This window comes from Pinus tabuliformis, chromosome 2_1, assembly GCF_031772625.1.
Source record: "Pinus tabuliformis cultivar Carrire ecotype Pingquan chromosome 2_1, CPIR1, whole genome shotgun sequence".
Taxonomy (NCBI): Eukaryota; Viridiplantae; Streptophyta; class Pinopsida; order Pinales; family Pinaceae; genus Pinus; species Pinus tabuliformis.
This window is the reverse complement of record NC_142299.1, coordinates 882,589,140-882,611,886: the sequence shown is the minus strand read 5'-3', so window position 1 is coordinate 882,611,886 and position 22,747 is coordinate 882,589,140. Positions and strand designations below refer to the sequence as shown.

General features: G+C 42.3%; 1 protein-coding gene across 1 annotated transcript in view; it reads left to right on the top strand.

Annotated features, from left to right (window-relative positions):
- Positions 1 to 22,747, top strand: part of LOC149203480 (bifunctional 3-dehydroquinate dehydratase/shikimate dehydrogenase, chloroplastic-like) — a 202,682-nt gene that overhangs the window by 144,570 nt on the left and 35,365 nt on the right. The gene's annotated exons all lie outside the window — the stretch shown is intronic.

Sequence of the window (22,747 nt, the reverse complement as noted above, 5' to 3'; positions counted from 1 at the left end):
AGGTCCTGGGAACCTTATGGATGGCAACACACAATGCAAGGGCCCACTGTAACCTCGCTATTTAGGCTCAACAATCTCCTAAATGACCAAGGGAGAAGTCCCAAATATAACTCCAATTAATCCCAAGTAAGATCGATTCCTTATATGGAGTCACTTGGAGTGAAAGTGTTCACTTCTCGGAACTATCTGGCTGTAAAATATATCGCTGTTGTAGCAGAAAAGTTGAAAACTAATAATAGCACCAAAACATCAAAGATATATCGTGTAACCTATGGATTTTGGTCTACAAAAAAATTCTGACTAGGTGTGTGATTATTTTATGATTTGGGCTGCTGGTTGGAAACTTACAGGTCAAAACAGCTTGTTGTGCTATGTAGTAGAGTGTAAAATCTACGAAAAAGTACAAGGACAATAGCCTAATTTTCCTATAACATACTCCCTACAAGTGGCTTAACACTTCCAGATTGTTAGTCTAGGGGTGGAAATTGTATGAGGGTTAATATTGAGGCTTTTGGGGCCTCCTCTCAACTTAAATTGATTGAAAAAGTGGATTCCTAACAAGCTAGAAATCACTTTTTAGATTTCTAGGTGAAACCCTCTTGGGAATTTACCCAGAAATTTTCAAATTTAAATTAAAGCTTTAAAAGTACTTGGAAATTGTGCAAAAATTACTCTAAATACAAGAAAATAGAGATTCTAGGCACTATAGAGTAATGGAAAGAGATTTGATGAGGGATTTACCTGAATGGCTGAAAACCTCTCTGAAATTGCAGACCCCGCTTAGTATAACAATGTAATATTCAGATCTGCAAAGCCCAAAAGATAGATACAAATGTAAAATAACCTTGAAATGGAACTTGTACCTATCCATGGTTAGATTTAACAATATGCTCAAGTTTATTCAAGGAATTTCTTGCTAAACTGATAAACAATGAAAAATCAACAAGCTAAATAACCTAAACAAATAAAAAAAATAAAAATATTTGGATTTTTCAATAAAAAATGGTTGTTGGATATACCTGTGCCCTTTAAATACCTCACCCTTGGAAGAATGTGAAATTGACACTTTCTTAAGTCGATATAGCCAGTTGAACTCAAAGGAGTGGGTTTGGTTTTATACAGAAATTGCCCCCATTGTTGACTTAACTCTCTTAGTGACTTTTGAACTTGCTTAGGAGCGACCTCTCTCAAAGTGGCGTCTCCAGTATTCAACTCCTGTGTGTGATGATAATGAGACCCTACACAAATAGAAGCTCCCCTCTAGAGATGGTTCAATTACTTGGATCGACTTGCCTACAAAACAAAAGAACTCAAGTGGGGTTGTCCCATAGTATTCCCTTTCCACGCGACTAGATAGCCCCTCATTGGGAAGAATTGTTAGCTTTATCATAATTTTATTTAGCACCAAGATTAGTTGGAATAAAAATAAACCTAGAACTTATATCAAGAAAAAGAATGAAAATGATATTCACTCCACATAACGCTTAAACTAAATTTACACAAAGGTTTACCAAAAAGTGAGCTCTTTATTATGATAACACTTATCTCAATTGACAACAACCATGATAGAATGAAGGGAGGCTAGCCTTTTATAGAACAATTTTCAGTGGCTAGGTAATGGCTAGCTTTGACTCCTCTTCAAACTAGTAAATTACTAGTCATCCAGAAGTTGGAGACTTAGCAATTTTTTCATAAAATATTACAATATAATTGTTAATTCACCCACTAGGGGATCGGCTTGGATAAATTTCCACAATTTAGCTTAAGAATATCTTTTCTCATGGTCCATGATGATCAATAGTCGAAATAGTAAACAATAGTAGGTCAACGTTCCACTTGCTCACCCTTGAAAAAATTAGCTTGGTCCCTTGGAGGAGAAATTCACCTTCTAACAACTACTTTCTTGGTCCATTACTCAACTAATTGGTCCACTAGGTCTTCAACGGCTAGTTAGACCCTCTAACGGCTGGTTGACTTCACCAACGGCTATTTTTTACTTTACTTTTCCCTTTAGTAATTTGACATAACCACCTAGAACCTAGATCTCCAATTCGCTTGACTTTTTGATAGTTCTAGCACCTGAGTATGCTAAAACCAACATAGGTTTGAATTGTGTATCTCTTAGAATCTTCATATCTTGCCTAGTGTTGCCACATCATAACCTGTCTATCACGTCATCATGCCCTATGTTGTAGCTCTAACTCCCTTGGTAATTTGGAGAAACTAAGGCATGGGTTTTGTTCATCTCATTCTGTAGACCTATTTTGACTCATTACATATCAAATTTGGTCAAGATTTGTCCCTATTAAGCCTACGGGAAACCTATTTTGCCACATCAACATACCTGAGTGGATGACCGATGATCTCTAATGTCCCTAAGGATTTGCAAAACATGAAACATGGGTTTTGCTCCTCTCATTGAGTAGATGACTTTTGATGTAATGTATGTCACAAACAACCCAATGCTACCCCTTTTCTATCACCTGGAAACTTGTTTTGACCTAACTAGCCAATGCCATCTATGATTGGAAACATTTGATGTGGCATGGATTCCTCTCTTCAAACTACACATTCTGAGACTGACTTGACCTTTTGATCACAGGGACCACTTTGCATTGGGAATTGTGAACTACGTCAAGAAATGTAAAATGTCATCAAATGACACTGATGTGCTCTCAAAGTTGTCATGAGGAATACAACACCAAATCCAAGGTCACCTACACACTCAATAGGCCCTAACCATGTGGAATAATATAGGTGCACCTTGATGCAGGCTGGACTAACCCATATACCGATGATCAACCCTACAAATGCAAGCTCCCATAAAACCATGAGTTGACAAGAGAGTTCACCTAAAGCCCTCCAATCCTATATAGGATGAGAGTAACCCAAGTGAGACTCCAAGGGACCCGCCATGGTTTGACCAAGACAACAAAACGCAAACTCAATGACAAAGACATAGGTCTAAGATGCCCAAAACAGGACCTTACATGGTTTTTACATCGCTTTTGACTTGTGACCTTGGGCTTACAATGGTGATAAAAAATGTTACTGATATATATGTACCCTTGTTGACATGCGCGGTAACATTTTTCTTCAATTGCAAGACACATGCTCTACCCCGTAGGATGTGAGAACCTCAAAATATTCCATGTGTCACATGAAAACTGGACAATACAACATCTAATATAGGGAGAGAATTGGATTGAAGTCCTATTCTTTCCTAACATGACAATAAAAATGGAAATGAAATGACAACTAATCTAGGAAATGAAATAACATCTAGAGTAAATAGAAAAAATGGAAATATGACATGACAAGGAAAAATATCTAACTAAACTAAAGCATGAAAATAATGACACAACAATGAAATGAAATCATACAAGAAAAAATTGAAATTTTGCTAAAAATAAATTTTAGTGAATGAAAACAAACATCTAAACTAATCTAATGTTCATGCCTTAGAGCTTATTTATCATATCCTAATCTACTTAAAGGAAGTAAAACATGTTAGGTAAAATCATATAACCAATGCAACCAACAAATGAATTTATCATTACCATTGATTTTACCTTTGTGTTTGGTTGCTAATCAAAACAGTGAAACATCAAACTTGCAGAAGGCATCTATTGAAACCTCATTCATGACCTGGTCGACTCCTACAGTGAGATGTTCATCATGTAGAAGAAAGCCGAAGAAGTGAAAAGGTTTATTTGTATCACTACAAGCTTCTTCGATCCACAGATCTATAGGGTTGATGCATACATTGATCCTAGTGCCAACATTGCACCACTCAACATTGTTTTTTATCAAATTTACAAGCAAGGATGGTTTTGATGGCGGCTCCAACTGGAACCTGTGCATAGAATGTTGTCCTTCTTGGCTGCCCCTAGTCACATGTACACACAAATGATGATAAAATTCACGAAAATTCAAACTATAATGCAAACTTCAACTTACGGTTGGTTGCTTTAACCAGGGGAGTTGAGAGCTCGGGAAGTATATCTGCGAATGAAAATGCCACAGGTTGCCCAACATGGCAAGGTTCACATCCTTCCTATCAAATGGATCTTCATAAACTTGGTAACCACATGCCAAGGCTATCCACTATTAGTCTCCTTTGAAACTTGAATGTAGAAGTCCCCTTTTTGTACCTATACATATATCTTCTCTTGTATGAGTTGATATGGCATTGATATGGCTGCCCATAATCAATGGGCTAACTTGGTTGCTCATGTGAACAAAGTTCTGTAATCTGACATGCTTGAGTGTCTGTGTCATAAGTAGGATCACCTGTAAAGAGAAACTAAAGAGAAAATAACTCAAGTCCCATATACATCTGTCAACCTTAAGGAATGCATCAATAGACTCAGGTTCTTTGTGCCCCCATCCTCTTCAATAATAGGCCTATTTATTGAATCCTCTTTGTCCAAGTCATTAATAGATGTGTCATGAAGATCTAGTTCTTGAAAAAGAGACTATCTTGAACTTTTGTTTTCATTTAAAGAGGGGAAGGTGGGTTCTTGGATTGTCTTGATATCAAGGCTCTTCTCATATTCCTTTTCTTCAAATATTCCTTGATTATTGATGAGAAAACAAGGAGATTCTTCTTCATTTGTACAAGTAGGAATATTTTCTTTTATTTTAACCACTTGGTCCTCCTCAATAAGGCAAAACTCTTCATTACAACTCTATTCCCAAGGAGTCACATTCAATTATGATGTAAGCCTTTCTTGTTTATCATCATGCTCAAAGTCTTGTAATAAAAGTTCAAGGGAAGGAGTAAGCTGAGTCTCTTCATGGGAATCTTGTTCTTTTTCACTACTGATTTCCCCAAAAAGACCAGGACCCTCTCCTAAAGCTATTGTTATTGAGTATAATCCTTTTGTCTATTAAATAAGGGGAGGCCATTTCTCCAAATCATGATCCCATTTTATACACAATGCTTCTAGAAATTTTTTGAAGGATGGAAACATGCCTTTGCCAAGGATTTTGTACCAAATCCATGTAGAACCTTCCAAATATTAAATTGTGTAGCTTGGGAGGTACTCCACAACCCTAGGAGTTGGGTCGTGTGATTTTGCACCACAAAAGGGTTTGTGGGTGAAGAATCCAAGTAGAGGGGTTTTAGACCCAAGAAGGGGTTTAAAATCTGAAAGAAAATTATTATTATTTCATGAGTCTAGAAGACAAAATCCATAAGTCTAGAGGGTTCCTAAGAGACTAGAGGAGAAACTATTTAGAGAGGCTAAGGATCAAAGCTAAATCAATTGGATGTGAGGAGCTCATTTGATGGTAAAGGTTGGAAACAATGTAGCCCTAGAAGGAGGCCGAGCTAGAAGGCCAAGGAGGGCTGCAAAGGAGGCCAAGATCCATTCAAGGGCATTTCGTCCAAGAGGAGAGACAACTATGACGCGTCGTTGGTCAAGGAGCCAAGATGGATGGTGAGGGAGGACGAAGTTGAGGGTTCTTCCTCCCAGTGTGCTATGGCCGAGTTGAACTAGATGCTGGCTGAGTTATAGAATGCAGTTCTGGGTATATGAATGAGGTACATTCTCTTTGTAATCTTGGTCGCATAAATTTGTGACCAGGAGGGCCAAGCCCTAGTTTATATGTATTTTGTGGTCATATGACCTAAGGACAAAAGGTCGAGATTCCTTGAGGTATAGCGCAAATAGGAGAGGGATAAATGAGAGGGTTGTGCGTGTATTTGGAGGTTTTTTATGGTAGAATTAGGGTAGACCTATGAAAAGTACATGTGCCCTAACAGTGGGGTGAAACCTTAGGATCTTATGCTCAGATTAGGGATCTTTAGGACAGTTGTGTGAATGTCTTAAAGATGCATGTTGACTTGTCTTTCAAGAAGACAAATGCTAGGAAATGGAGTTGTTCCTAAAGGGTTTAGGAAGACCGATGTTAAGCCCTAGTTAGGGTGCTTTCTGTGCACAAAATCACCCTCTGATCTATCCTAGAAGTCTAGTATTGTGCAGATGTACAAGTGGTACAAGAAGTCGCAATAGAAGTGGGAGAAAGGAAAAGTGTAGGGCTGATTATGCTAGGAGAAAGTGTTGTTTTGGAGATATGTTCATAGACCATGAGAAATAGTGGTTTGGTGCCGTAGATTTGTGCAATTTGAGGAGTCAAATTGCAAAAAAGAGGGCAATATTGGATGCCCTAAGATCATCACTTGACAGTGGGTTAATGGATTGATAGATGGATGGTGTAACAAGCCTTTGTACAATGAACAAGTATGCATACTTGTTACTGTTAGTGAGTATTTTATTGGTATACCCTAGATCAACAAATGCAGGTGGCTTTGTAGTGATAAGAGGGCAAGTTGTCAAGCCCTAGGTGTTAGAATCCTTGAGGAGAATAGGACATCTAGAGGGTAGTGACAGAAGTCCTCATGTACAATGATCATTGAAGGAATAGTGAGCTATTAGGGGGCAGATTGTTGGAGCCCTAGTTTAGGAGTTGGAGATGGGAAAATTTTAGTGAAAAGAGGGCAATTCTAGAAGACCCAATAAGAAAACTTCTTAATGGAGAAAGACGGCTGCTAGTGAGCAGATGTGTGAGCCAAAGTTCAGTGGCACAAAAGGAGCTATGATCATTGATATTGGCAGGCTGAGCAGCTGAGATTGAGTTACAATGATCAATAGAAGGGAAGGAAAGAGGACCCGCCATATGTGTTCAAGGCACATGGACTGAAAGGGCTGTGGGGCACCACATCAAGTAGGTCAAGTGTGTCTTGTTTAGGGTATATTTGTGGTCAAAGTGACTAACAACAAGCCCTAGTTGTATCCTTTTATCAAGGTTGTAGTAAGGGCCATGATCCTTGGTATGGGAACCCTATGAATGTTGTATTCTAGATTGTAATATAACAAGTAGTAGGTTTAAAAGGTTAAAAATTTTCATGTGCACTAGCAGATTCACTGATGTTTGTTATTCCACTGTTCAAATTAGAAGTGTTGTGGCGTTTGAGTGTGTTTGTGTCAGATATTTCAAGACTCAAAACCAAATTCTCATGTGTTGTGGAAAAATCAACATGGAATCAAAGCTACTTTGAAGGGCCAGTGGATTAGAGTGTGCACAGTGGAAGTGTCTGAGACAGTAGAGATCGTGTAGACTCAGAGGAATTCTAGCTTTAGGGGGAGCAACACTATGGAAGTTTGAGATCTTCAAGTTATGATGAGGCAAAGGCCCTACTAAGACAATGTGATTCATTCTACAGGGGATGCTGCAGAGGTGGATGCCAGATGGGATAGTGTCGTCAGTGATGATGTTGGATACTTCAGTGAAAGTAACTCCCTTGCTAAGAGGGAGTACTGAATTGTGTAGCTTGGGAGGTACTCCACAACCCTAGGAGTTGAGTTTATGTGAGTTTGCACCACAAAAGGGTTTGTGGGCGAAGATCCCGAGCAAAGGATTTTAGACCCAAGAAGGGGTTTAAAATCTAAAAGAGAAGTATTATTATTTCCTAAGTCTACAGGACTAAAACCCAAGTCAAGAGGGTTCCTAAGAGAGTAGAGGAGAAACTATTTAAAGAGGCTAAGGAACAAGGCTAAATCAATCACGTGTGAGGAGCTCATTTGATCGTAGAGGTTGGAAACTATGTAGCCCTAGAAGGAGGCCAAGTTAGAAGGCCAAGGAGGATCACAAAGGAGGTTGAGATCCATTCAAGGGAATTTTGTTCAAGAGGAGAGACAACTATGTGGTGTCGCAGGTCAAGGAACTGCGATGGAAGGTGAGGGAGGACAAAGTTGAGGGTTCTTCCTTCAAGTCTGATCTAGCCGAGTTGAACTAGATGCTGGCCGAGTTATAGAATGCAGTTCTGGGTCACATTCTCTCTAGAATCCTTGAGGAGCAAAGGACATCTAGAGGGCAGTGACAAAAGTCCTCGTGTATAGTGATCATTGAAGGACTAATGAGATTTTAGGATGCAGATTGTTGGAGCCCTAGTTTAGGAGTCGCAGATGGGCATACTTCAGTGAAAAGAGGCCAGTTCATGACGACCCAATGAGCAGACTTCTTAATGGAGCAAGAAGGTTGCTAGTGGGCAGATGTGTGAGCCAAAGTTCAGTGACTCAAAAGGAGATGTGATCATTGATAGTGGTAGGCCGAGCAGCTGAAGATTCAGTTGCAGTGATCAACATAAGGGAAGGCACTGTGAAAATTCCTAAACCGAAATTCCTACTCCAACAACTAATGATATTTCTCCTACTTCTTAGATTTACACGAACAAGTTATTTGCAATTTCCTACGGAAACTATTGAAATACATACACTACAACCTTCACTTAATTAATTTATATGCGAAAACAAGAGACTGAGCAAGAAAGAAAATACAACACAATAACACCGTTATTTTTGGACAAATGTCACCAGAAAAACCCAATGCAAGAAAATAGGTGCAACAGATCTAAGGGTTTGTTATTATTAAGCAATAGCAAATTTTGAATACATCTTTGAATACCTCAAGGTTTATTCAGTTACAGAGAGAGAAATACTGGCAGAAATATTTGTGAGATTACCTCACACAATCATTGAGAAAAATCTCGGCTGATCCGGTCACTGGATGAGGTGCCTCTGGTAGGCCCTGTGTTGCCTCTGCACAGTCCTCACGCAGTCCCTGCATCAGCCCCTCTAGGCACTGCGTCACCCAGCCAACTGATCGATTTGCTGCCCAAAGTCACTGCTCTCAACCTCTCGGTCTCACACCCCGGCTCCTGACTTCTGAAACTGACTCTGTTGCAAAATTTCGGACTCTCTCTCACCCTCTGCGCAGCCTCTGCATGGCCCTTCGTGGCCCTGCATTAGCCTCTGCGTGAGAGCTGCTGGATCACTCTCTACCTCTCTCTACTAATGATTCTCTGACTGAGAAAATCTCTCTCTTCGGATGCTATCCCTGCCCCTCAACTGCAAGAAATCTACTTGATTAGAATTTCCTCCTAAGAACTTCTCACTTCAGAAATTCGATCTCTTGATTTCTTGGTGTGTTCTCCAAGTGGCCATCAAGCTTCCTCTTATAATCCTCTCGTTGATCAATCAATAACCCAGATTAGATCCTAATCAATGGCTAGGATCATATTGACTTGATCTCCGCCTTCTTCTAGAAGTTTCTCCCACAGTTTATATTAATACCCTTTAATTATTTTAATTTCCTAAGTTTAGACTTAGGGTCCCATTAAAAGTAATTAATTATTTTGATAAAATTGTCTCCGGGTGGAATTTCCCAAAACTATTTCGGGGTATTGGAGAATGCATGTGTCTAAGTCTCCCTGCAAATTTGAGACTTAGAGAACATTCGATACGACCAGAAATCAACACTCCCTCTTAGCAAGGAATGTGCTCTAGCAATGCCTCCCCTTGAAGCATCACCCTGACTTCATAACATCGTCCTTTGCGTTGCTGATGTTTAACATGTTGTCCACCAACTACTGCGATGCTACTGTAACTGTACTGTTGCTGACACTGCCACTGTCAACACTGCATCCGTACTACGGCTCCCTCTCAAGTGTTGCATCTGTGCTGTTGCTAGCACTGCAACTGCCAATTTCCACTGCACTGCAAATTGTTGCTGCTACTCCATCAAAAACGGAAGAAACATCCAAAATTACTGAACTAACTGTGTTTTGTATGATACCATGTGAATGTTGAAGCCTGAATGCTGCTAGTCTCTGTGTTGACCCTCTGAATCTACTGCACTGCTGCTGACCTCTGCTCTGTTTCATCTGTACTGTTGCCAACTCTTCTCTGTTTCATCTGCACTGTTGCCAACTCTGCTCTACATTGCTCAGTCTCTGGTGCTCCTAGCCACTACAATTGTCTCTTCGACACTCCTTGGCACCATCCGACACTAGTCTATTGCTCAGTCTTTGGTGCTCCTAGCCACTACAATTGTCTCTTCGACACTCCTTGGCACCATCTGACACTAGTCCATCCTGCTACTTTTGATCTGGTCTCCCGTAGCAAGGAATTGATTCAAGAGGTGGGCTCCTCAAGGATCTTGCCCATCTGTAGCTCTTTCAAATTACAGTTCCAAATCAGCCCACCTCCCTCCTGGAGGTATCTTGGCTGCCATGGCGAACTCTTCCTCTTCGATCTACGCGGGCGCAGCCTTCGGATCGTGCTTCTCATCCTTGTCCTTCTTCTTGAGAGGACACTGAGTAGCGTAGTGACCCATCTCACCACACTTGAAACACTTGAACTTCGAGATGTCCTTCTTACGTCTCCACTGCTCCTATTATCCCTTCGATGCAAGGGTTGCATTATCCTCCTCCTCCTTGGGCTTTGACCCACTGTTGCTGCTTTCGTCGAGTTTAACCTTGACTAAGTCTCTCCTCAGCTCCTCTTGTTTTAGAGCTGCCCACATCTCATCCCAATTTGGCAAGGTTGCTCTGCCCAAGATACTCTGGACAAAGACTTCCCACTCATCTGAGAAAAATTGAGAGCTAGTCTAACCAAATTTGAATCTTGAGGTTTATGCCACACAACAGACAATTCATCACGGGTCTCCTGAAGCTTTGTGGGAAGTTGATCCACACGCTCCCCTTTCTGCATCTGAGCAGATCTAAGTTTCTTCTCAAGGTACATCTTTTGTTGCTCGGAAGATCCCTGATATAACGTAGACAAAGCGTCCCACATCTCCTTAGCAGTCCCTCTGCTAGTGATGTGACAAACCACATGATCCTTCACTCCGTCAAGGATCATTCTTTTCACCTTCACCATCTCAGCCTTGTATTTCTTCAACGAATTTGCATATGCAGGGATAGCCACCATGCTGTAGACATATGTCTTGAGGGCATTCTCATCTAGAAGGAACAACATTCTTGCCTTCCAGATGATGTAGTTGGATGCCCCATCCAACCTGTCCTGGTCCCTCAAGCCACTAGTTGCCATTTCTGCCACGAATGTCGAAAATCTCCTCTCTCCTCTCGCACTGCTGCTGGGCTAGCCTATGCACTCCATGCTAGAGCTAGTAAACTGTTGCCACTTGCTGCTGCTCAACTATAGAGAATTCGAATTCCTTGGCTAGGAATTCTCTGAGGAAGAAATTCCCTCAACCGTGCTCCTCCTCTTTCTTCTGACGAATTTCTGCCCAGCAAACTAACTGCAGAAAAATCTGTGTTCCATCAACTCTCCTCATGCTAAGGCTTCTACGCTGCTCCCTCTGCCCCGAAAAAAACTTGATCTGGAAGCCCTTCTCTCCGTCGAATCACTCGGAGAGACACTACCTCAAAATTTTTGCCCTCCGGCTAAGAACTGCGCAAACCCTCTGGGCTTTCGAACTGCTGCCACCTGCAACTTTTCGATTTCTCTCTTCTGCTCAGTGCTAGGTTCTCTGGCACTTCTCTTCTTGTTCCACCTGCAGCTTTGATACCATGTGAAAATTCCTAAACCGGAATTCCTATTGTAGCAACTGATGATATTTCTCCTACTAGTTAGATTTACATGAACAAGTTATTTGCTGTTTCCTACGGAAAATATTGTAATACATACACTGCAACCTTCACTTAATTAATTTATATATGGAAACAAGAGACTAAGAAAGAAAGAAAATACAACACAATAACACCGTTATTTTTTGGACAAATGTCCTTAGAAAAACCCAATGTGGGAAAACTGGTGTAGCAGATCTGAGGGTTTATTATTATTAAGCAGTAGCAAATTCTGAATACATCTCTGAATACCTCAAGGGTTATTTAGTTACAGAGAGAGAAATACTGGCAGAAATATTTGTGAGATTACCTCACACAATCACTGAGAAAAATCTGGCTGATCCGGTCACTAGATGAGGTGCCTCTGGCAGGCCCTGCATCAATCCCTCTAGGCATTGCGTCACCCAGCCAGCTGATCGATTTTCTGCCCGGAGTCACTGCTTTCAGCCTCTCAGTCTCACACCCTGGCTCCCGGCTTCTGAAATTGACTTTGCTGCAATATTTTAGACTCTCTCTCACCCTCTATGCAGCCTCTGTGTGGCCCTGTTTCAGCCCTTGCATGAGAGTTGTTGGATCAGTCTCTGCCTCTCTCTGCTGATGATTCTCTGGCTGAGAAAATCTCACTCTCCGGATGTTATCCCTGCCCCTCAACTGTAAGAAATCTACTCGATCAGAATTTCCTCCTAAGAACTTCTCACTTCAGAAATTCAATCTCTTGATCTCTCGATGTGTTCTCCAAGTGCACATCAAGCTTCCTCTTATAATCCTCTTGTTGGTCAATCAACAACCCAAATTAGATCTTAATCAATGGCTAGGATCATATTGACTTGATCTCAGCCTTCCTTTTGAAGTTTCACCCACAGTTTATATTAATACCCTTTAATTATTTTAATTTCCTAAGTTTAGACTTAGGGTCCCATTAAAAGTAATTAATTATTTTAATAAAACTGTCTCCGGGTGGAATTTCCCAAAACGATTTCTGGGTATTGGAGAATGCATGTGTCTAAGACTCCTTGCAAAATTTGCGACTTAGAGCACATTTGATGTTTCCAGAAATCAACAGGCAAGAGGACCCGCCACATGTGTGTGAAAATTCCTATCCTCCAAGGAACCCCCACTGCAGCAAAACTGAATTTACTTCTCCTACTTGATTTTAATATACATTATCAAGTTATTTTTCTGAAGACTGAAGTAAATTACTTCTGCAGCCTACAGTACTTTAAATTTGATTACATGAAATAGAAAACTGAGCAAAGAACAAGATACATAGGACACAGTTATTTTTGGACAAAATAGTCCCCGGAAAAACCCAATGCAGGAAAACCGGTGCAACAACTCTGAGGGTTTTCTATTATTAAGCAGTAATTTTGAATACAATGTTGGATGCCCTCCCGACAATCTAATGATAGAGAAAATATAATGGCGGAAAACTAAGTGAGATTACCTCACTTCACCCGACAGATTCTGACTGATCCGGCAACAGAATTGGCTAACCCCGGCTATCTCTGCGTTGGCCCTGCGTCAGCCTTACAGGCTCTGTGTCAACTTCTGCGCTGTCTCTTCTGCCTTCTGCGTCAACCTTCCCGACTGTTCTGGCAGTTCCCCAACAATTTCTGACTTTCTGCATGAGGGGCAACCTCACTTTTGCGCTAGCCCTTTTGGCTCTATGTCAGGCCTGCGTGGGCCCAGATTGGCGCAGTGCCAGTCCTTCTAGCTGTTGCGTTGCCTCCACCAGTGTCTCTCCGCCTCTCTATCCAGTGTTCCAGAACAATCCCTGCCCCTCTACTGCAGAATGATCACTCTGTTCGAATTCTCAGCTTCCTAGCCCTAGAAATCGAACTCCAGATCAATTCGTTCTCTCCACATGCCTTTATAAATGAACCCCAATCCTCCTTATACTTTTCTCGTTGAGACTTCAACAACTGAGATTAAGTCTCTAATCAACGACTAAGATTAAAACTTGACTTTATCCTCTTTCTAGAACATTCTCACCCATATTTTGATTAATACCCATTAATACTTTAATTTTCCTAAGTTTAGACTTAGGAACCCCATTAAAAATATTAATTATTTTAATAAAATACAATCCAGGTGGAATTTCACCAAACGATTTCTCGGTTCTCTAGAACTCGTGCCTTAGCCTCTCCACCAATTTTCATGGCTAGAGCACATCCGATGTTACCAAAAACTAACACTCCCTCTTAGCAAGGAAAGTGCTCTAGCAACAATGTCCAACTGCATGTTGCTCTGTCTCTGAAACATCTTTCCGCACTGTTGCTGCCACCAACATTGTGGTGGTGCTGCTATTGTACTGCTGCTCATGACACTGCCACTGCCATTGCTGCATTTGTACTACAACTCCCTTTGCATTTGTTGCTAACGCTGCCACTACTAGCTCCGCACTGCATCATTTTCCAAGTGTTGTTGCTCAGCAATGGAAAAGCATCCAAAATTTCTGAACTAACTGTGTTCAACATAATACCATGAATGTTCGAATCTCACTGCTACTAGTCTCTGTCCCTCTGAATCTTCTGCGCTGTCGCTGACTTCTGCATTGTGCCATCTGCACTGTTGCCAACCTTGCTCTGCACTTATCAGTTTCTAGTCTCAAGCTACTACATCTATCTCTCCAAACAATCCATTGTGTCATCTGACATTAAGTTCATCTTGCTACTACTGAATCTCGGACTCCTATAGAAAGGAATTGATCCAAGAGGTGGACTCCTCAAGGATCCTGCCCACATGTAGTCCTCCCGACTACAACTCATATTGCCCCATTTCCCTCCTAGGGATGCATGGGCACTCATGAGGTTGACCTTAATCAGATCCCTCCTTGATTCTTCATGTTGAAGGGCTGCCCACATCTCCTCCCATAAAGGTAGTCATTCCCTGCCTAATATACTTTGGATGAAGACTTGCCATTCATCCGAGACTCCATTCAGGGTCGTCCTTACCATCGCAGTAGACAGAGGAGTAGACCCCACTGTAGCAAGCTGGTCTCTAGTGTCCTGAAGATGTTGAAGATAGGAGTTAACCCCTAATCCTTTTTGCATCAATGTCTACTGCAACTTTTGTTCTAGGTACATCTTCCACTGTTCGGAAGAACCTTCATACAGTGAAGACAAAGCTTCCCACATCTCGGGTTGTGTTTTTTCCCTGCAAGTGTGAGACCACATGATCTTGAACTCCATCAAGTATGAACCCCTTTTCCTTTCCCTGCTCGGCCTTGTACTTCTTCTTCTGATCGTTGTCTGTGGGAACAACACAACACTCTTGACATAGGCTTCGAGATTGTACTCCTCCATAACAACTAAGATTCTGGTCTTCCATATGACATAGTTGGAAGCTCCTTCCAACCTGTCCTAATCTTTAAGCCCATGCGATGTCATCTCACCTAAACTACCGAATTGACTCCTCTAGTCACTGCTCGTCACCGATCAGTTGCCCAGCAAGTGAGAAATTAGAATTTTTGGCGAGAAAAGTTCTTAGAGGAGAAAATTCCCCTTCTATGTGTCTTCGCTCTTTTTCGACGGATTTTTTCCCTGGCAGAAACTGCGCCCTTCAAGCACTGTGCTGAGGCTTTGCGTCACTCCCTCTGCTTCTATAAACTCACGAACTGGAAATCGTACCTCTCTGTTGACTCTTAGAGCGAGATTTCCTCAGAATCTTTGCTTCCCGGCAAGGATTGCGCAATCCCTTCAAAGGGATTCGAATTGCTACCAAATGTAGCTATTGCCTCTCTCCTCAGCGTTGGATCTGCTCATCCTGTTTCAAAATCAATCCTCTGATACCATGTGAAAATTCCTATCTTCCAAGGAACCCCTACAACAACAAAACTGAATTTACTTCTCCTACTTGATTTTAATATACATTATCAAGTTATGTTCTGAACACTGAAGTAAATTACTTCTGCACCCTATACTACTTTAAATTTGACTACATGAAACAGAAAACTGAGAAAAGAACAAGATACATAGGACAGTTATTTTTGGACAAAATAGTCCCCGGAAAAACCCAATGCGGGAAAATCGGTGCAATAGCTCTGAGGGTTTTCTATTATTAAGAAGTAATTCTGAATACAATACCGGATTCCCTCCCGACATTCCAGTGACAAAGAAAATATAATGGTAGAAAACTGAGTGAGATTACCTCACTTCACTCGGCAGATTTCGGCTGATCTGGCAGTAGAACTGGCTAACTCCGGCTATCTCTGCGCTGACTTCTGCATTGTGCCATCTGCACTACTGCCAACCTTGCTCTGCGTTGATCATTTTTTGGTCTCAAGCTACTACATCTATCTCTCCAAACAATCCACTGCGTCATCTGACACTAAGTTCATCTTGCTACTGCTGAATCTCAGGCTCCCGTAGCAAGGAATTGATCCAAGAGGTGGACTCCTCAAGGGTCCTGCCCACATGTAGTCCTCCCGGCTACAACTCAATATCGCCCGATTTCCCTCCTGGGGATGCATGGGCACTCTTGGCAAACTCATCTTCGTCAATTTTTGCTGGAGCAGCCTTAGGATCATGTTTCTCATCCTTATCCTTTTGCTTCAAAGGACACTACGATGCAAACTGGCCCATCTCGCCACATCTAAAACATTTCACCTTCGAAATGTCCTTCTGCTTCTTCTTTTGTTGTCCCTTTGATGCTAGAGCTACACTCTCCTCCTCCTCCTTGGTCTTCATGCCACTCCCATTGCCGCCATTGAGGTTGACCTTAACAAGATCCCTCCTCGATTCTTTCTGTTGAAGGGCTGCCCACATCTCCTCCCATGAAGGTAGTCTTTCCCTCCCTAATATACTTTGGATAAAGACTTGTTGTTGAAGTTTCTAAGTTTACTTAGTTAGAAACCCTCTATGCACTTTATCTAATTCATTCCTACCTACTTATTATTTTCCTTAAAAAGTTATTTATAATGTAAATACTGAAAATAAACACTAGTGCATGCTCAACATATTACAAATCAACAACTAGAAGAAACAGAAACAAACACACCATATGACACCATTATTTTTGGACTAATGTCCCCGGAAAAACCCAATGTGGGAAAGCTGATGCAACTATCTGAGGGTTTTCTTATTAAGCAATATTAGAGTACAATCTGGGTGCCGAAACTGGCCTACCCAATAGAGAATTTCCTTGGCAGTAATACCTCTTATTTTTTGACAAATCTCCTGGCTGAAACCTCAGATAATCCTTATGGCAGTTACTCAACACCAATCTGCCCCCAAAACCCCATCGTCAGCCTCTCTCTGGACTGCGTCAGCCCCTCTCTACCTCACACTGGCTCTGCGTCACCCCAGATGGGTCTACATCAGCCCTCTGGCCCTCTGCATCAGCGACGCTGGACTCTCTGAGGCTCTGTGCAGCTCCCAGCTGCCTCTGCGTGGCCCTGCGTGAGCCCTGGCTGGCTCTGCTTCACTCTCCTTGGCTACTGCGCTGCTCTCCTAGCACTATCTCTACCTCTCAGTCTCTCTGTACTCAAATGCCCCTCAACTACATTCTTAGCAAACCCTGCTCTAGAGAATAGAATGACTGATCATTCTGGCGTGTTTCTCCAAGTAACCCTCAAGCCTCCTCTTATACTTTTCCTGTTGACATCTCAACGGCCGAGATTAAGTCCCTAATCAACGGCTAAGATTAGATCTAGCTTGATCCATGTCTTTTGGACCACTCTAACACAGATTCATATTCATACACATTAATATTTTATTTTTCCTAAATTTAGACTTAGGGACTCTTTAAAAATATTAATTATTTTAATATCTCCTGATCTGTTTAGAATCTCTGCCCAAACCCTTTCTGGGTATTGGAGATCTTATGTGCTCCAACCTCTCCACCAAATTTCGTGGCTAGAGCACATCCGATGCTACCCCAAATCAACACTCCCTCTTAGCGAGGACTGTGCTCTAGCAATACTCCTCACTGAGTACTACTGTGATCATCGAGCATCGGTACCTGTGTTGATGCTAGGCCTTCCTGCCCAACATCCTCTGCACTGCTGCATCTTGTACTGCTACCCATGGTTCTGCCACTGCCACTGTTGCATCTGTACGAAAACTCCCTCTACATCTGTGTTGCTGCTAGTTCTTCCTCCCAGCACTGCATCTGCACTGCACCTTCCCTTATCATGTTGCATCGTGCCGCCCACTGCTACACTGCAACTCAGTTACTGAGAAGTAAGTAACCGATCTCCCAACTGACCTCCCTGTTGGGCTAGAAACACCCACTGATGCTGAAGCTCCCTCTGCGGCTGACAAGTGATCCCTCTCTGACCTTTGCGCTGCTGTAACAACTCCCTGCATATCGCACCGTTGCACACCTCTTTGTGCCTTCATGCACTGTTGCAACACTCCTATGCCTCTTACACTACTGCAGCCTGCTAGCTCTGCGCTGTCTCGGGACTCCTACACTGTAGCTCTATCTGTTGCTCCATCTGCATCCATCTCTACCCACCCAAATAGTCTTGCTACTCCTCTTCGGGGCTCCCGTAGCAAGGTCTAATCCAAGAGGTTGGGTACCTCGAGGATCCTGCCCCTCATCTTCTATAGTCTGCCTGACTACAGCTCGATGTCTCCCCACTTCTGCTCAAGTGGTGCGTGCGCACTCATGGAATAGTCATCGTCCGTCAAAACTTCCTTCTCTACCCGTCTGGCACTGCCTTAGTCTCGGAAGACTCTCCCTTACTCTTCTTCCTTGGACGTTGGGTCACATAATGACCCAGCTCCCCACAGTGGAAGCACTTGATCTTGGAGAGATCTTTCTTCTTCCGCTTCTCTTGCTTTCCCTCAGATGCTAGGGCCACATCTTCCTCCTCCTGCTTGACTTTGATCCCCTTGCTGCTGCTACCTATCTTCGACTGCCGTCTGATCTCTTCCTAGCGAAGAGTTGCCCACATCTCGTCCCAAGGTGGGAAAGTCCCTCTGCCCAATAGACTCTAGACAAACACCTCCCAGTCTTTTGAGACAACATTCAGGGCTGTCCTCACCATCAACTCCTGATCCGGTGTCGCCTCTATAACAGTCAACTGATCTCGGATCTCATTCAGTCCTCCGAGGAAGGTGTCAATCGGTTCTCCCTTCTTCATCTGCTATGGACTCAACTGATTCTCAAGCAACATTCTTCTCTGCACGAAAGTATGTTGGTACAACTTCTTGAGAGCCTCCCACATCTCAAATATCGTTTCCTTCTCAGCTATGTGTGGTATTGCATGATCCTTGACCCCGTCAAGGATGATGCTCTTGGCCCTCGCGATTGCCTCCTCGTACTTATCATTATTGTTGGAGTCGACTGGGATAGCTATTACCTTCAAGGCGAAGTTCTTGACACGATTCCTGTCAAGTACGAATAAGATTTTAGCCTTCCAAATAGTGAAGTTCGACGCTCCATCTAGTCTATCCTGATCCCTTACTCCGTGTAGTGCCATGATGCTCCTCTACTTCCCTCCTAGAAGTTCTCTATTCGACTCCTCTGAGTCTCTACTTCCCGTTTGGAAGTTCTCTTCTAGACTCCCTCTGAGTCCTGATTTCCCTCCTGGATATCCTTCTATCGCTGTCGAGATGCCCCCTACTCTGGTTGTCTTGTGGAACTGCACCATTGATTTGGGTTCCTTGACTAGAAACCCTCGATAGCAACTCCTCTAGACTTGCTCTGTCAGATACTGTTCTGACTACAGTGCCTCACCAGTTCCACTCTGAAATATTCTCGCAGCCTTCTAAACCCCAACAACTTGAAAGTGAGAGCTCCTAGGCTCTGCGCAATCCCGACACCAGCAACCCGGCCTCCTTAGCCAATAGCGTCAGCCCTCCCAGCTGCTGCGTGGCTCTGCATGAGGCTTCTTTTGCCTTCCTTAGCCTCTGCGCTGCCTCTTCCCGGCTCACCCTCACCCTTCCTTGTTGTTGCTCTGCTAGAAACAACTTCTATCACCTTGGGACAGTTGTTTTCTGCTGCTATTGCTCCTCTTGGCTGATGTCCTTTAGTTCTCCTGTGATCTGCAATCACGCTCTGATACCATGTTGAAGTTTCTAAGTTTACTTAGTTAGAAACCCTCCATGCACTTTATCTTATTTATTCCTACCTACTTGTTATTTTCCTTAACAAGTTATTTACAATGTTATTACTGAAAATAAACACTAGCGCATGATCAACATATTACAGATCAACAACTAAAAGAAACAGAAACAAACACACCATACTATGTTGCAGGAAACGTGGTATAGAGGTCCGTTTCCGTATGGAAACGGGTATGAAACGCGGAAACACGTTTGGTACGGCCGTGAAATGCGTTTCCGACTGTACTGGCCACGTTTCCGTTTCGGGAAACGTGGGAAACGTGGCAGTATGGCCGGAAACGCGTTTCAGGGCCGTACGACCCACATTTCCTCATTAACTTGTGTTTTTTTTTTTTTAATTTACTTTTAGGGTATGTTAGTGACTTCTTGTTGCTTCTAGATGCGTGTCTAAAGTTATAAAAGTGAATTTTTGCCCTAGTGTTGATATGCAGTTCATCAGGAAGTTTGAGGGATATGCAGTTCATGGTAATGTTTAAGTGGTTTCGACCTCATTGGATTTCATATGGAAAAAGTAGAATTTTAGATCTCACTCAAAATCCAGCAGACTTATTTGTTTTTCAGGATTTCAGGATTGGAGGGATTGCAATGTTTCCATTGGATTTTATCATGTACTAGGGTATGGAACTTGTATTTAATCAAGAGAACCAAGCCCTCTATGCATTGGAAACTCCCAATAATCAAGATCATGTAGGGTACTAGGGTATGAAACGTGTATTTAATCAAGAGCACTAAGGTTGTTCGACTATGTAGGAGGAGACTCCCAATACAACAATGGTCCTTCTAAAAAATGGGATGTAGATGCAGAAAATCCTGATTTGGATCTCTCTCTTGCAGCCTTATAGTCTTTATTGTACTTGCAGCCTCATATATTAATATAAATAAAGGCTGATTTTGAGATTTGGATATATAATAAAGGTTGCTTTTGGATATTCCGATATTTTTATTTTCATTATGTGATCATTCATGAGTAAATGTGATGTAAATTAAATCTTAATGTTTAAGTGTAATAAATTATAATGTATCATTTATGCTTTATGATTGCACATATATATATATATATATATATATATATATATATATATATATATATATATATTTAAATATTTTCAATATATATATATATATATATTCGCGTTTCCCCGTTTCCAAAATTTGGGGAGGTCGCGTTCTGTATCGCTTCTCGTTTCAGAAACTCGTACCCGTTTCCCCGTTTCGTGCAACTTAGACACCATATGACACCATTATTTTTGGACTAATGTCCCTGGAAAAACCCAATGTGGGAAAACCGGTGCAGCTATCTGAGGGTTTTCTTATTAAGTAATATCATAGTACAATCTGGGTGCCGAAACTGGCCTATATAATAGAGAATTTCCTTGGCAGTAATACCTCTCAGTTTCTGACAAATCTCCTAGCTGAAACCCCGGATAATCCTTCCGGTAGCTACTCAACACCAATCTGCCCCAGAAACCCCAATGTCAGCCTCTCTCTGGACTGTGTCAGCCCCTCTCTGCCTCACGCTGGCTCTGCGTCACCCCGGATGGGTCTGCATCAGCCCTGGGAGGCCTTGCGTCAGCCCTTTGGCCCTCTGCGTTAGCAACGCTGGCCTCTCTGAGGCTTTGCGCAGCTCCCAGCTGCCTCTGCGTCGCCCTGCGTGAGCCTTGGCTAGCTCCGCGTCACTCTCCTTGGCTATTGCGTTGCTCTCCCGGCACTATCTTTGCCTCTCTGTCTCTCTGTACTCAAATGCCCCTCAACTGCATCTCCCGATCACTAATTCTATCTCTCTTAGCAAACCCCTCTCTAGAGAATAGAATGACTGATCACTTTGGTGTGTTTCTCCAAGTAACCCTCAAGCCTCCTCTTATACTTTTCCTGTTGACATCTCAATGGCCGAGATTAAGTCCCTAATCAACGGCTAAGATTAGATCTGACTTGATTCATGTCTTTTGGACCACTCTAACATAGATTCATATTAATACACATTAATATTCTATTTTTCCTAAGTTTAGACTTAGGGACTCCATTAGTAATATTAATTATTTTAGTATCTCCTGATCTGTTTAGAATCTGCCCAAACCCTTTCTGGGTATTGGAGATCTCATGTGCCCCAACCTCTCCACCAAATTTCATGGCTAAAGCACATTCGATGCTACCCCAAATCAACACTTGGCATTCATCCGAGACTCCATTCAGGGTCGTCCTTACCATCGCAGTAGACTGAAGAGTAGACCCCACTGCAACAAGCTGGTCTCTGGTGTCCTGCAGACGTTGAAGATAGGAGTTAACCCCTAATCCTTTTTGCATCAATGTCTGCTGCAACTTTTGTTCTAGGTACATCTTCCGCTGTTTGTAAGAACTTTCATACAATGAAGACAGCTTCCCACATCTCTCGGGTTCTGTTTTTGCCCTGCAAGTGTGAGACCACATGATCTTGAACTCCATCGAGTATGAACCTCTTTTCCTTTCCTTGCTCGGCCTTGTACTTCTTTTGATTGTTGTCTGCGGGAACAACACAACACTCTTGACATAGGCTTCGAGATCGTACTCCTCCATAACAACTAAGATTCCGGTCTTCCATATGACGTAGTTGGAAGCTCCTTCCAACCTGTCCTGATCTCTGAGCCCATGCGATGCCATCTCACCTAAACTACCGAATTGACTCCTCTAGTCACTACTCGTCACTGATCAGTTGCCCAGCAGGTGAGAAATTCGAATTTTTGGTGAGAAAAGTTCTCTGAGGAGAAAATTCCCCTTCTATGTGTCTTTGCTCTTTTCCGACGGATTTCTGCCCGAGCAGAAACTGCACCTTTCAAGCACTGCGCCGAGGCTCTGCGTCACTCCCTCTGCTTCTGCAAACTCACAAACTGGAAATCGTACCTCTTTGTCGAATCTCTTAGAGTGAGATTTCCTCAGAATCTTTGCTTCCCGGCAAGGATTGCGCAATCCCTTCAAGGGGATTCGAATTGCTACCAAATGCAACTATTGGCCTCTTTGCCCAGCGCTGGATCTGCTCTTCCTATTTCAAAATGAATCCTCTGATACCATGTGAAAATTCCTATCTTCCAAGGAACCCCTACTGCAGCAAAATTGAATTTACTTCTCCTACTTGAATTTAATATACATTATCAAGTTATTTTCTGAACACTGGAGTAAATTACTTCTGCACCCTAATCTAATTTAAATTTGATTACATGAAACAAAAAGCTGAGAAAAGAACAAGATATATAGGACACAATTA